General features: G+C 49.7%; 1 long non-coding RNA gene across 1 annotated transcript; it reads left to right on the forward strand.

Moving 5' to 3' along the window:
* Positions 1-8177: 8177 nt before the first annotated feature.
* Positions 8178-10392, forward strand: LOC146870722 (uncharacterized). The gene is made up of 2 exons (XR_014959445.1): positions 8178-8713; positions 10242-10392. It is a non-coding gene; the product is annotated as an uncharacterized LOC146870722 (long non-coding RNA).
* Positions 10393-10685: the final 293 nt, after the last annotated feature.

The raw sequence follows: 10685 nt of genomic DNA on the forward strand, positions 1-10685 counted from the left end.
ATTTCTACTCAGAAGATCCTACGTGGACCACATGCACTTTCTATATGCCTCTTTCTATGAAAAGGTTTTTACTCCCTTTATCAGAAAGATTGGTTGTGTACGTGAATGACTACAATTTTTGAACCTTTTCTCTGGCATTTCATGATCTTTAATTACACTTAAATTTATTCTCCTTGTGATAATACGAAAATATATTCAGATGTTCTTAGTTAGAGATTTTGTTGTTAATTAGCAATCTTGAAACCTTGTCTGGTTGCACTTATTTCAGGTGCTATTTCCTTTTCTTTACTGATGTAATTATGAACTATATGATTGGTCTCGTAAGTCACAATATTTTGGCTTTAATGTGTTTTACTGTATATTTTCACAATTTTTCCTATTTTGGGTGCTGATGTTTCGCTCACGGTGTCTTAAGTCTTTCTTGCTATGTGTTACATGAATCATTTTGTAACTGTCCTACGTCTACAATGTATCCCTTATGTGTTTTTTTTAGCCCTGAAGAAGTCGTGGGTTTCACACCCGGACGAAACATGTGTTGGCTGGGCAACGGAATCATATTAAATCAAGAAAAACAAAATTTGGTGGACTTTGTAATTTATGTCTAGACTGCTGCTCTTATGCTTACTCTCTGTATTGATACAGCTTTATTCACAACGTGTGCATAGGCATCCGTGTTTGCTAAGGTGTTGTGATGCGAAATGATTTGTTCAATGTACGCATGAACCTTTCCACTTCTCCATTAGCTTGTGGCCATTGGGGCGTGATGCAATGGTGATGTATTCCAAGTTGGTTACGGTATTCTCCAAACTCCGCACCATGGAATGGCGGTCCGTTATCACTCTTGATCTCCGTGGGTAGGCCAAATATGGCAAATATCTTCGAGGACAGTGGCGACGTGTATGAAAGCTGGAGAGTCGATTACATCCACTACAGGATATTTTGAATAGGCGTCCACCAGGACCGGGTGGCCTGCCTGTTGGACCTAAAGACCTATGGTAGCTTGGCTCAGGTGGACAGGCCTCATTCCAGAGGACATGTCGTGCTTGCATCCCACTCACCTCGGCACTCCAGCGTATCACCACTAAAAACGACACTACACCAAGGAGTTAGAAAAGTTAGAAAAGCTTTATCTTTCTTTTTATCCGGTTTTTCTTTTCTTTCAGAGGAAATCAATCAGTTTTCATTTACATCTCATTAGGGTCATAGACATAGCCCTGCACATAGTAATTTCATTGCACTTGAAATCAGGTCATTAGATATAGCACTGCACGTAGCCATTACAATGCGCTTGAAATCAGGTCATTAAATATAGCGCTTCACATAGCCATTACAATGCACTTGAAATCAGGTCATTAACTATTGCGCTTCACATAGCCATTACAATGCGCTTGAAATCAGGTCATTAAATATAGCGCTTCACATAGCTATTACAATGCACTTGAAATCAGGTCATCAAATATAGCGCTTCAAATAGCCATTACAATGCACTTGAAATCAGGTCACTAAATATAACACTTCAGTGGAGCCTCAAGCATAGTGCTGCATCTATCCAAGCCCTAGAGCTTCAGAGCTGGGAGTACTTTGTTGCCTGAACTCTGGCCTCACATCAGCTCCTTACTCGTGGTTAGTTGTGGCAGCCCTATCGAGTTAGTCCTAGAAGAGCTGAACATACGGTCCCTGAGCGCGACTCCGCACAGTTCCCCCCAGCGCGTCTCAGCGCCAACTTGGTCTGGGGATCCCGGTGCGAAGGGTAGAGGGGACTCTCTGCAGACTCTTCCCCCGGGGGAGGGGCGAGCTTCGGGCCTCCCGCCCTCCTCCCCTGGGGGTTACCTTACTCTGTGGCTCAACGTTGGCCCTGGCGAGGGCTCTCCGGCCTCCCGGCGATCTCCGGGTCGAGGGCCTCCTCCTTCCGCGATACCATCGAGTTGGTGGGGGATCGGAGGCGCGCCCGCGGCTGCCGTTGTCAGCGCGGCCTGCGGGGCGCGGCCTCTACGGCTTCAGGAGTTGGCGGGGGCGGCGTCAGGCAGCCCACCCCCGTCACGTGATGCGGGAGCCTGGCTTCCAAGCCTAACGCGGTCTTCTTCGAATTCCGGCAGCCCTCTCACAAGATGTGCTGCGTTACTGAGGCTGCGACGGCAGCGGCAGGGCCCCGGTCGTCTTCGCGGGCCCCAGTGACCATGAGGGTGACCTTTCCGGGCCCGGGCCGCAGCGGTGAGCTATTCTTTGGGGGCAGCCCTGGCGATGGTGATACAAATTAAGGGGTGGCCTGCAGTTCGGGGGTGGCGATGTGCTCGGCGCCTAGCGCCCCTTTTTCCCTCACAGCGACGCCCTGGCTCAGGGCAGGTTGGCTGGAAGGCGGCAGGCCACACGCCAGTGGCGGAACAAGACAGGGGGAACCCAGGCACAGTCAGGAAAACGGTGGACAAGGTTGGAGATGGCCACTCTCTCCCTCAGTTCCCCTCAGGGGTCCTGTCTAGGCGGGAAGCACAACCAGTTAATGTGATCCCAGGTCAGAGGTTGAAGGCAAGGCTAGGTCACGAGGTAGGGAGTAGTGTCAACCAAGGGGGGGGAAAAAGCAGGCCCTAAGAACAGTCAGTTTCCCCCCTTCTGTGCTTCCACCTCCCCACTCAGGTGCCTTACTCCTGACTACCTCACTTCACACCTTCTACAAAATGGTCGACGCACCTCACCTCTATATATAGCCTGGGCCCTGACTGGCCAGAGTGGCCCAGAAGGTTCTGGAACCCCTCATGACAGCCTATGGCCCAGGTTCTGAGGTGACAGTTTAGGCCACCATTTTGTGGAGGAGCTTTCTCCCTCCCTCCATTTTAGGGAAGCACCTTGTGCCACACCATCAATTAGTGATAATGGGGCACCCAGAGCCTCTAAATCAACACCAAAAAAACTAGTGGACAGAAAAATTAGAGGGTAAAGGAAGAAAAAAATAAGGAGGGAACAGCCAAAGGGCTGGCAGGTCTAACACTGCCCATCTGGGAAGCTCCCGAAATCCAAAACATAGTTTGGACCAGGGATTCCTGCACGGCTCTTCTGTGATCATCTGTACCGGCCTCTCCAGTATGCCTGTTATCTGGCATGCGGGCATTTTTTAACAAGATCTTCAGCCGTTTCTTCAGGCCTGAGGAACCATACTTTCTCCCGCATTCGTGCCTTCATGTTTGTGCTGCCCTGGTGTCCTCCATGCGCTAGCATTGTGACATGGTATCTTCATGCCTTCGGGATCACGATGCGAGAACCGCGTAGAAGGATTCTGTCTTGGGTGGTGCTGATTTCGCACGCTCCACATCTTCGAGAGACTCTTTCTCTTCCCCTGGCCAGTCATTGGCGTCCTAAAGGAAGTCTTGCCACGTGCCACTTTCAACTGCTGTTTGTACTCGAGTGATGATGGGATCTGTTTCAGCAGGTTCCTTGATATCCTCTAGCCGTAACACCCAGGGGCAGTCAGCATCTGAAACCATGCTCTGTCGTGGCCATCTTGGGCGTTGGGAGAGCACGGGATGGCGAGAAAGAAAGTCTGCGGGGTTCTTCGCCTCGGGCGGTGGACCACCTCTATCCTGTAGTGTTGTAATTGGATTTCCCACTTCTTCTTTCAGGGGGGTAGGTGAGGAGCAGACCCTCGGAACAGTGGGACAAGAGGCTGATGGTCCATTAAGACTTTGAATGGCTGGCACTTAAGGACTGGTGGAAGTGCCCTCAAACCCACTTGATTGCTGAGGCCTCTCGCTCGATTTGGGCATAGCGCGTCTCTGACATGCATCAACACTTTACTAGCGAATGATAGCGCAGCCCATTGGTCTGTTTCCTGTGAAGTATGGCTCCCAGTCCAACAGGACAGGCTGCGACCAGAAACTCGGTGAATTTCTCCAGGTCGAAATATACAAGTGTGGTGTTGTCAAGAAGGGCATCTTTGATATTCTGGAACACCACTTCTTCTCAATGGCCCCATGTCCACTTCGCATCGGTGTTCGTGAGGGACCTCAGGGGTTCAGCAAGGGTCACCAGATCAAGAATAAACCTCCCACAATAGGTGGCCATTCCTAGGAAACTCCTTATTTCTGGGACGGAGGTGGGTGCTGGTGCACACTTAATTGTTTGAGATTTGCCGGGTTGACTTGTATCCCTTCTTGGTTAAAGATGCATCCAAAAGCACTCAATAGACGGCTGAAAGAAGCGTCACCCCGTGCGGCATCACTGCATGATCTTTGAGGCTTTTGAGGGTGGCCTTAAGGTGTTTGTGGTGTGAGATAGCCGTAGGCGAGTGGATCAGTATGTCATCACTGATATTCAAGACGCTGGGTAAACCAGACAGAGTTTTGCGGATTGCATTCTGAAATACTTCAGCAGCCAATAAGATGCCGAAATTCAGGCGCTTGTACCGGCGTGGGCCCAGGTGTGTGCTGAAGGTGGTGCTGTACAGGCTCTCTTCTGCCAGTAGCAGCTGGTGGTACCCGGCGTTGAGGTCCAGCTTCGAAAACCAGCAGAAACCGTTGACGTCTGCTATAACCGCTTCAATTGTGGGGGTGATGTGTTGCTCCCTTTCGATGGCACAGCTGGGAAGTCGCAAGTCAACACATAGGTGGTTTTTCCCAGGTTGCTTGGGTTTTTCTCTAATCACCATTGGAGAGACACATGGGGTGGGTCCCGAAACTTTCTCTATCACGCCTTGTTCTTCAAGTCTCTTGAGCTCATTCTCCACCAACGGGCGTAACTGGAACGGGACGCGGTGGTGTCGGAGTACCACTGGGGCGACTAAGGAGTCAATATGCAGTCTCACTGGGGGATACTTAAAGCAACCGAGGCCTCAGAATAGTTTGGGAAACTGATCTAGCAGTTCATCAATTTGGTGCCATCTCACTCTCTTGGCAAAGGACATGAGGCCAAGGTCCTCTGCTGTGTGGCTGCCGGTCAATGATGTGAAATGTCGTTTTGACTTCGTGGCCCTCTGATCATACTGACACCGACATCTGTCCACGGAGCGATAAAGGTGTCTAGCTCCCGTACTTGAAGATCTTGGTGTGAGATGGTACTAGATGCGGCGTGGGCCGCAATCGGTTGTACTGTTGTACCCCGATTACGTTGACTGAGGCTCCGGTGTCAATGATTGCTCTTACCCCCAAACCTGCTACTTGGACGCAGTGGTGGGCAGTGCAGGTAAGCACAGCGGGGCGGGGCAGGGTGGGAGGGGGTTAAGTCGATAGAAGACGGAGTAGGATAAAAAAAAAGAACTACCCCCACCCTGCCCCGCTGCTCCACCACCCTATCATGCTTACCTGCACCGTCCGCGACTGCTTGAACGATGCACAAGGGTTGCTGCCTTCTGTAGCATTTTAATTCCCTCGTGAATTAGATGAGGAACATTTCTTCTTCCTCATACTCTTCTGGAGAGGAGTCTTCTAGGCGGTGGCTTTGTTTCACTGGGGCTCTCACGTCATTTGGACGTGCCAAGTTTGTGAGAGATAGCTGGTGCACCATCTTCGACATTATTCTGATGTCTCTAGGGCCCTTGCTTCTGAGTTTCTTACTGCACACTGATGCAAAATGATTATGGATTCTGCAATTAAAACAGGTGCGGCCTTGTGCTGGGCACTCACTGATCAGATGTTGGCAGCCACAGGTCTTGCGACCGCACTAGGATCAGGATGTCGTCGAGGCTGATGTTTGGTTGGTGTAGGATTAGGCTTCACAAGGTTTTGTTTCTACATCCTTGTATGAGTTGAGCCCGGATTTCTTTGAGTTGGTCGTCTGCTGTGCAGGTGCTTGCCAGCTCCCGTAGTCTCACGTAAAAGGTGTCAATGGATTCCCCTTCCCAATGACAGGCCTGGCGTAATTTGAACCTTTCAAAGACCGGGTTTAACTGATGATCAAAGTGAGCATTGAGTGCTTTCACTGCTGCATCATAGTCTGTGTTTGGCCCCGTGTCTGGCAGGTATTTGAATATCTTGTAAATTTCTTTTCCAGCATGGTGGAGGAGACGTGACCTCTTAACAGCACCATCCGTCTCCCTCGTAGCAATGAAGTAGTTCTCAAGTCGCCAGATCCATATTTTCCATCATGGGGATGCGGTTGCTGGGTCCGCCAGTTCGCTGAACGGTGGCAGCATCCCCGTGAGGGCATGTTGCGTGGGGTGTGGCTGCTGAGGCTGGGCCTCATCTGCCATTCTAGATGGGTCCTGTGGTCTAGTGGAGGGTTTGCAGGCCTTGGTTCTGCACCTTGTGGTCTTAAGTGTAGTTAATGGGCCCTTTGTGCATTTGTTATCACCGCCCTTGGGAATGTTCTAGTCCCTTCTGGATTCTTTGCATTCCCTCTGTGATGGAGGTTTGTTGGACTATTTCCCCCTTTAGTTCTCGATTTTCTTTATTAATATATATATATATATATATATATATATTTTTTTTTTTTCTACTTGGCTCCTTGTAGGTGCCACTGCTTGTTTGTGCAGTTAGTCCACTGTTGGATCGCTGAGCTGGCATGTGGGGCACATGGGATCGTCCGGCCTTTGTGTGGGCCTCTGCTCGGCCAAGGAACAGCTTAAGAGCACATGTGACCTTGCGATATGGGAGGGGCGTGGATCAGACTTACTCACTGCAGTGTTTGCCCCCTGTAGGCGCATGCAGCAGCGCAGCCACCATGCTCGACCTCCACTTGGGTGGGATGGAGGGGGTTGCCAGCCGTAGGTAAGTTGCTCTTGTCCTCGTGACGGCCTCGGTGTTCCCCCGGCTACCACGGCTCCTTTTGTGGAGACAAGAGAGTCCGTCGGGTCAGGTCTTCAAGGTTATTGAATACCGCCAATTGGTTTGCAGTATTTGAGGGCGTGCGGGGCTCGGCCCATCCACATCGCCAGTGTGGTGACATGTGCCAGGCTTGCCCTAACAGAGTACCATTATCTGGGAGACCCCACTCCCTGGGTAACCGGAACACACTATTGTGGCACACAAGGTGTACGTGTCAGTCGTGTCTCAAGCTCAATTGAGACAAAACTGAGCTAATTATCCTGGTCAACTGCTCCATCTCTACGGCCGTCTTGAGTTGGCCAAATTGTCTTGGCCCATCGCCAAAGCCCAAAGAAAAGATTAAAAGTCTGGGAGTTTGGCTGGATACGTTGCTCAAATTTGACCATCAAGCAGTACAATTAGCAGCCTCATGTTACGGCATCATTAGACAGATGCGAAAAATTCTTCCACTCCTCCCTGAATCTGCACGTAGGATTATGGTTCAGGCACTGGTGTTATCCCAGCTGGATTATGGAAATTCCCCCTACCTGGGTACTCCAAAGTCCACAACAAGGAAACTGCAAGTGGTGCAGAAATATGCAGCCAGGTTGCTGCGCAACATCCCTAAAGCACACTCGGCCAAGCCGGCATTAAAAGAGCTACACTGGCTACCAATCAAGGAACGCATAATGTTCAAGTCATTATGCATAGCACACAAAACACTTTGGGGTATGGGCCCTAAAATTAACCTCTCACTTATAGCTTTCCACCGTCCCACGAGAAGCTTGCGTTCAGCTAATTTGTTCCAGATGAGAGTACCCAAAATCAAAAGAGCACATTCTGGAGGCCGAATGTTTGCCTATAACGCTGCAAAACTATGGAATACGCTCCCCATCGATCTCTTCTCAACGACCCACCATCTCTTGTTTCGGAAACAACTAAAAACATGGCTTTTCCAGAAGTGACCTTGACCTGTATCTGACTGCCTGCTGTCGTAAGCGCTGGGATGCCTAAGGGTAGCCATGCGCTCTATCAAATGTTAATTAATAATAATAATAATAGTGAGACCCCGAGCGGTCCACTCCCATTTATTTAAAGCCTCTGCCCATGCCTGGCCAGAGGATGTGGTGCATACACATCTGGGTTGTTCACGGACCGCAGGACCACTAACCTGCTACAGCAGCTGCACTCCCCATTCACCAGACATGTGCCAGGCTCTGAGCTGTCCTGCGGCTTCCATACCTGCAGGCGAGGACACACGTGCCCTCTGACTGCACAGTCTCACTAATTACACCAAAGATCATGGTGTAAAGGTGTCCATTCCCGCCCCTTTCTTAATGGGCCCTTAGGACCATCTAGGAAAATGTACATCACAGGTGGCTGGAAGGGCTGGGCATGCTGACATCAGGAGGCCCCAGTCCCACCATCAACATAGCTCACACACAAATGCACCGGCTGTCAGTCACATAACTATCAATGGTGCGGCAGGTGTAGTGGCACCGGGCCCAGTGGATTGAGGGACCCATTGAACCCTTTTTAATGTTGTTATTTTCTATCCTAACAAACGGCTAGGGGACCCATTGCCCTTGCTTCCTCCTGCCAAATCACATTACTCCTCCTACCCGTCCCTCTTTTTGTGATTACCTTGGTTCTTCTCCACATGGCCTTGTTTATTTTCCATTTCCCTGGTCCAGTGAGTTTGCTCCTCCCGCACCCCTCATATCCACCGTCATCTCCAGAGCGCTCTACTCTACTCCCTTGCGCCTCCCTATTTCACCTGTCCAGCAACTCTGCAATGTCCTACATCTCTTCTGTCCACGTCATTCCATATGTTGATGTTCCCTCCCCAGGAGGAAGTAGCCAATGTCAACCTGGCTAAATTCCGCAAACTGCAGCATGAGCTGGACGAGGCCGAGGAGCGAGCCGATATTGCTGAATCCCAGGTCAACAAGCTGCGTGCGAAGAGCCGGGACATTGGAGGAAAGGTGGGTACTAGGGCCCTACCAAGAGGCCAGTTTGTTTACCGCAGTGACGTCCATTGGCCTTCCTATCCCAGAATTCTTTGTAGTCTACACCGGTGTGTCCTCTCCCACACAGACCTTTCCTATAATCTCCCCTTCCTACTCTGGTAGTGGAATATCCCAGAATCCCCTCTATACTACACTGGTGTGTGCTGTTACACAGCCCTCCTCTGCTCCAGCACGTCATATGGCAGAATCCTCTTTGCCCCACACTGAAATAAATGTCAATTAAATGATGGGGCATTTTGTGGAGGGAAGCGTGGGGGAAAGGAACACACTAATGATCTCACTCCTCATTCTACCCTCTACTCTACGACTTCATATTCTATTCCAGACTCCCCTGTCCAACACCTGCATATTATACCCAGTTTTCTCTGTTTAACTACAGCTTATCACTTAGAATGTGGTTTGACCTGCGATGGCAATCTATCCCACAGCCCTCTGTGTTATATGGCACACATTGCTTTAAATGGGCTGGTACTCACCGGTACTGAGTACCGGCACTTTTATATTTTCTCCCCTTGAGTACCGGGACCTTTCCTCAGAAAAGGAGAGTACCAGTACCCATAACGACCCGGTTTTGATGCGGTTGGTGCTGCAGTCCTGAGCTCCATCCTTGGCAGCTCTTTCTGCACGGGTTAAAGCGCCTTTCAAACCGAGCTGAAACCTGGGCTGCGCTGTTTCAAAAGCGCCAGCAAGCTGCGGGTGCCTCTCTGGAGTGAAAGGTGGAGTATCGCTGCAGGGTGTCTTTCAGAGGGGACGGAAGGTATCCATAAAACCTAATAGGCGGGAGTGCGGGCCACATTGTTCAGGGCATACAGCTTGTTAGCATGCCCACTGTTTTAAACGCCCACAAATCTTCACCCATCGACAATTTAAATGAAAGGGATTTGCATGAAGCAAAATCCCTGCCCTCTAGATTAAATCAATACATTCATGCTTTTTAAAAAAAAAAAACTGATTTGTCAGTGTGCCATTTATTGATAAACATTTGTTATATAACCATAAACTTAGTAAGTACTATGTAAATAGTTAGACATTTTTGCAATGCATGCATATTTTTGCATACAAAGCTTAGAACGGTCAAAACCATAGCCCCGCCCCTTCCCAAACTCCAACCCCAAACCACTGCTTATTTTTGGTGAGTACCTGCACTTATTTTTTTCCATTTAAAGCACTGACGGCACACCCTTTCCCAGAATTATCGGCACTCGTGTGTGTCAAGTTCCCCATAACCAACTTTGTGCAGCATTAGAACAAACATCACTCTGCTGCCCCAGTCATTAACAAAGGCTCTGTCCGAGAAACTGGGGAACAGAGGGAAATGTCTCCGAAGATTTTTTGCCTATCCCTGCCAGGTGCCAGCCCAGAACCACCTCTATCCAATATTACCACAGCCTTACATGACCTGCATAGTATTCCATATCCCCTCTTTGTAGCTGATTTGGTGTCTCACTCATTGTTTCCCATGTCTCTCGCTTGCATGCTCTAGAAACTCCAAGATGAAGAGTGACAACCCCTTCCTCGACGCACCAAGAGCCACGAGGGTCCTTCAGCGATGGAGGTGGCTTTTCTGTTCGCCTGACTCGCCCTGTATATCCTGTAGAAATATGTCCTTAAATAAAAATCTCTGTAGCACAATGTGTGAGCTGTTCCGGGCCTTCTTTTCTTACCAGTAGAGAATGACGGATGTGCAGCTACAGGGTGAGGGTGATAACCAAGGTATTAGATCACCGATTTGTTGTTCTTATTAAGGTATAACCAGGATGCATCAGTGGGTGGCTAGGAAACAGTACACACCTCCCCCGCCTTAGGCAGCACCTCAGGAACAGCAACAGACCGAGCAGCAGGGCAATATTAAGAGGTTCCCTTTCAGTAGCCTTCACACAGTGTAACTCCTGCTGGTGGGGGTTCATGCTGGGGACAGCAATGATGT

This window comes from Triturus cristatus, chromosome 1_1, assembly GCF_964204655.1.
Source record: "Triturus cristatus chromosome 1_1, aTriCri1.1, whole genome shotgun sequence".
Lineage (NCBI taxonomy): Eukaryota > Metazoa > Chordata > Amphibia > Caudata > Salamandridae > Triturus > Triturus cristatus.